The sequence below is a fragment of the Alosa alosa genome, chromosome 7 (assembly GCF_017589495.1).
Source record: "Alosa alosa isolate M-15738 ecotype Scorff River chromosome 7, AALO_Geno_1.1, whole genome shotgun sequence".
Lineage (NCBI taxonomy): Eukaryota > Metazoa > Chordata > Actinopteri > Clupeiformes > Clupeidae > Alosa > Alosa alosa.
In genome coordinates, this window is record NC_063195.1 from 573,851 (window position 1) to 579,946 (window position 6,096).

Here is a 6,096-nt window from a genome sequence, read left to right on the forward strand (position 1 = left end):
CTCTCTCCCTCTTTTTTTCTCTCTCTCTCCCCTTTCTCTGTCTCCCTCCCTCTCTCTCCTCTCCTCTCTTTCTCTCTCTCCTCTTTCTCTCTGTCCCTCTCTTTCTCTCTCTCCCCTTTTTCTCTCTCTCTCTCTCTCTCCTCTCTCTCTCTCCTCTCTTCTCTCCCCTCTTTTCTCTCTCTCTCTTCTTCTCTCTGTCTCCTCTCTCTCTCTCCTCTCTTTCTCTCTCTCTCTCTCTCTCTCTCTCTCCTCTCTCTTTTCTCTCTCCCCCTCTTTTTTCTCTCTCTCTCAATTTCTGTTTAAAACAAAATAAAAAAATAATAGAAAAACGTATAATGGTACAGAATTGCTACTATGCAAACTAAAAAGCTATCGTTATCAATGGGCATTATTACTATAAAGCTGCTAGTTTACATGCTAACAGAAACTGTGCAGCTAGTTTTACACAACTTTTGTGCTCTTGTGTGTGTGCGTGTGTGTATATGTGTGTGTGTGTGTGTGTGTGTGTGTAGTTCCAGGTCTATGTTTGAGTGTGTGTTATTCAGTGTAATAACGTGTGTGTGTGTGTGTGTGTGTGTGTAGTTCCAGGTCTATGTTTGAGTGTGTGTTATTCAGTGTAATAACGTGTGTGTGTGTGTAGTTCCAGGTCTATGTTTGAGTGTGTGTTATTCAGTGTAATAACGTGTGTGTGTGTGTGTGTGTGTGTGTAGTTCCAGGTCTATGTTTGAGTGTGTGTTATTCAGTGTAATAACGTGTGTGTGTGTGTGTGTGTAACCCGGGTCTATGTTTGAGTGTGTGTTATTCAGTGTAATAACGTGTGTGTGTGTGTAGTTCCAGGTCTATGTTTGAGTGTGTTATTCAGTGTAATAACGTGTGTTGTGTGTGTGTGTAGTTCCAGGTCTATGTTTGAGTGTGTGTTATTCAGTGTAATAACGTGTGTGTGTGTGTGTAGTTCCAGTTCATGTTTGGAGTGTGTGTTATTCAGTGTAATAACGTGTGTGTGTGTGTAGTTCCAGGTCTATGTTTGAGTGTGTGTTATTCAGTGTAATAACGCAGTGTGTGTGTGTGTGTGTGTGTAGTTCCAGGTCTATGTTTCTGAGTGTAAAAGCGGTCTAGTGTAATAACTTGTGTGTGTGTGTGTGTGTGTGTGTGTGTGTGTGTGTGTGTGTGTGTAGTTCCAGGTCTATGTTTGAGTGTGTGTTATTCAGTGTAATAACGTGGTGTGTGTGTGTAGTTCCAGGTCTATGTTTGAGTGTGTGTTATTCAGTGTGTGTGTGTGTGTGTGTGTGTAGTTCCAGGTCTATGTTTGAGTGTGTGTTATTCAGTGTAATAACGTGTGTGTGTGTGTAGTTCCAGGTCTATGTTTGAGTGTGTGTTATTCAGTGTAATAACGTGTGTGTGTGTGTGTGTGTGTGTAGTTCCAGGTCTATGTTTGGAGTGTGTGTTATTCCAGTGTAATAACGTGTGTGTGTGTGTGTGTAGTTCCAGGTCTATGTTTGAGTGTGTGTTATTCAGTGCACAACGTGTGTGTGTGTGTAGTTCCAGGTTCATGCTTGGCGTGTTATTCAGGTAGACACGTAGGTGTGTGTGTGTGTGTCTGTGTTCAGTGTTTGAGTGTGTTATTCAGTGGTTAACGCAGTGTGTGTAGTTCAGGTTCATGCTTGGAGTGTGTTATTCAGTGGGGTGTGTGTGTGTAGTTCCAGGTCTATGCTTGAGTGTGTGTTAAAGTATTGGTCGCGGTGTGTGTGTGGTAGTTCCAGGTTCATGCTTGAGTGTGTTATTCATGTATTGAACGCGGTGTGTGTGTAGTCTATGGTCTGCGTTTGAGTGCGTGCTGCGCGTATTAACGTGTGTGTGTGTAGTCTCCAGGTCTATGCCTGAGTGCGTGTTATTCAGGCACAACGCGGTGTGTGTGTAGTTCCAGGTTCATGCCTGGAGGTGTGTGGGTTGAACGGTGTGTGTGCAGTTCCAGGTTCATGTTTCGAGTGCGTTATTCAGCGGGTTGCGTGTGTAGTTCCAGGTTCATGCTTGAGTGTGTACATAAAGGTATTAACGTGTGTGTGTGTAGTTCCAGGTCTATGCCTGAGTGTGTGTTATTCAGCACACGCGGTGTGTGTGTGTCTAGGTCTATGCTTGAGTGTGGCCCAGTGTGGTCAACGCAGTGTGCGTGTAGTCTGTCTGTGGCCTGAGGTAAGCACTAGTAATAACGGGCAGGTGTGTGTGTGGGACCAGGTGGGGTTTGAGCGTGTTATCTGTTGGTTGAACGCGGTGTGTGTGTAAAGTCTATGCTTCCATGTGTGTTATTCAGTGTATTGACCAGGTGTGTGGGGAGTTCCAGGTGTGTGGGGCTCGGCTGCCCGCATTCCTGTCCAAGGCGGAACAAGAGACGGTGAAGACTGGAGCCGTCATGATGCTAGGAGCTGCCCACTTCCTCACACACACACAACCTCACAGTGAAGGGTAACACACACACACACACACACTGGAGCCGGGCCATGATAAAGGGAGCGCTCCACCTCCTCACACACACACACACAACCTCACAGTGTGAAGGGTAACACACACACACACACACACACACACACACACTGGAGCTGTCATGATGCTAGGAGCTGCCCACCTCCCTCCTCCACACACACACACAGTGAACGGTAACTCAAACACACACACACTGGAGCCGTCATGATGCTAGGAGCTGCCCACCTCCTCACACACACACAACCTCACAGTGAAGGGTAACACACACACACACACACACACACACTGGAGCCGTCATGATGCTAGGAGCTGCCCACCTCCTCACACACACACAACCTCACAGTGAAGGGTAACAGACACACACACACACACACACACACACACACACTGGAGCTGTCATGATGCTAGGAGCCGCCCACCTCCTCACACACACACACACACACCCTCACAGTGAAGGGTAACACACACACACACACACACACACACTGGAGCTGTCATGATGCTAGGAGCTGCCCACCTCCTCACACACACACAACCTCACAGTGAAGGGTAACACACACACACACACACACACACACACACTGGAGCCGTCATGATGCTAGGAGCTGCCCACCTCCTCACACACACACAACCTCACAGTGAAGGGTAACACACACACAGGAGCTGCCCACCTCCTCACACACACACAACCTCACAGTGAAGGGTAACACACACACACACACACACACACACACACACTGAGATGATGCTAGGAGCTGCCCCACCTCCCCTCACACACACACACACTCACAGTGAAGGGTGTAACACACACACACACACACACACACACACACTGGAGCCATGATGCTAGGAGCTGCCCACCTCCTCACACACACACAACCCTCACAGGAAGGGTAACACACACACACACACACACACACACACACACACACACTGGAGCTGCCATGATGCTAGGAGCTGCCCACCTCCCTCACACACACACAACCTCACAGTGAAGGGGTAATACACACACACACACACACACACACACACACTGGAGCCATGATGCTAGAGCTGCCTCCCACCTCCCTCACACACACACAACCTCACAGTGAAGGGTAACACACACACACACACACACACACACACACTGGACACACACTGGAGCCGGGCCATGATGCTAGGAGCTGCCCACCTCCTCACACACACACACAACCTCACAGTGAAGGGTAACACACACACACACACACACACACACACACACACTGGAGCTGGGCTATGATGCTAGGAGCTGCCCACCTCCTCACACACACACACAACCTCACAGTGAAGGGTAAACACACACACACACACACACACACTGGAGCCACATGATGCTAGGAGCTGCCCACCTCCTCACACACACACAACCTCACAGTGAAGGGTAACACACACACACACACACACACACACACTGGAGCCGCTCATGATGCTAGGAGCTGCCCACCTCCCCTACACACACACAACCTCACACAGTGAAGGGTAACACACACACACACACACACACACACTGGAGCTGAGTCCATGATGCTAGAGCTGCCCACCTCCCCTCACACACACACACCCCTCACAGTGAAGGGGTAAATTACACACACACACACACACACACACACTGAGTTGGTCATGATGCTAGGAGCTGCCCACCTCCTCACACACACACAACCTCACAGTGAAGGGTAACACACACACACACACACTTACACACACACACTTATGATGCTAGGAGCTGCCCCACCTCCCTCACACACACACACAACCTCACAGTGAAGGGTAACACACACACACACACACACACACACACACACTGGAGCCAAGCCATGATGGGAGCTGCCCACCCCTCCTCACACACACACAACCTCACAGTGAAGGTAACACACACACACACACACACACACACACACACACTGGAGCCGTCATGATGCTAGGAGCTGCCCACCTCCTCACACACACACAACCTCACAGTGAAGGGTAACACACACACACACACACACACACACACACTGGAGCCGTCATGATGCTAGGAGCTGCCCACCTCCCTCACACACACACACAACCTCACAGTGAAGGGTAACACACACACACACACACACACACACACACACACTGGAGCCACATGATGCTAGGAGCTGCCCACCTCCACACACACACACACACACACACACAACCTCACAGTGAAGGGTAAACACACACACACACACACACACACACACACTGGAGCCGTCATGATGCTAGGAGCTGCCCACCTCCTCACACACACACAACCTCACAGTGAAGGGTAACACACACACACACACACACACACACACACACTGGAGCCGTCATGATGCTAGGAGCTGCCCACCTCCTCACACACACACACAACCTCACAGTGAAGGGTAACACACACACACACACACACACACACACACTGGAGCCGTCATGATGCTAGGAGCTGCCCACCTCCTCACACACACACACACCTCACAGTGAAGGGTAACACACACACACACACACACACACACACACTGGAGCGGTCATGATGCTAGGAGCTGCCCACCTCCCCCACACACACACACAACCCTCACAGTGAAGGGTAACACACACACACACACACACACACACACTGGAGCCGTCATGATGCTAGGAGCTGCCCACCTCCTCACACACACACACACACCTCACAGTGAAGGGTAACACACACACACACACACACACACACACACACACTGGAGCCGTCATGATGCTAGGAGCTGCCCACCTCCTCACACACACACACACAGTGAAGGGTAACACACACACACACACACACACACACTGAATGATGCTAGGCTGCCCACCTCCTCACACACACACACACACAAGGGTAACACACACACTGACACACTGCCATGATGCTAGGAGCTGCCCACCTCCTCACACACACACACACAACCTCACAGTGAAGGGTAACACACACACACACACACACACACACACACACTGGAGCCACATGATGCTAGGAGCTGCCCACCCTCACACACACACACACAACACACACAGTGAAGGGGTAAATAGACACACACAACCTCACAGACACACACACACACACACACACACACACTGGAGCCGTCATGATGCTAGGAGCTGCCCACCTCCTCACACACACACAACCTCACAGTGAAGGGTAACACACACACACACACACACACACACACACACACACTGAGCCATGATGCTAGGAGCTGCCCACCTCCTCACACACACACAACCTCACAGTGAAGGGTAACAGACACACACACACACACACACACACACTGGAGCCGTCATGATGCTAGGAGCTGCCCACCTCCTCACACACACACAACCTCACAGTGAAGGGTAACAGACACACACACACACACACACACACACTGGAGCCGTCATGATGCTAGGAGCTGCCCACCTCCTCACACACACACAACCTCACAGTGAAGGGTAACACACACACACACACACACACACACACACACACTGCCTCCTCACACACACACAACCTCACAGTGAAGGGTAACAGACACACACAAACACACACACACACTGGAGTCACATGATGCTAGGAGCTGCCCACCTCCTCACACACACACAACCTCACAGTGAAGGGTA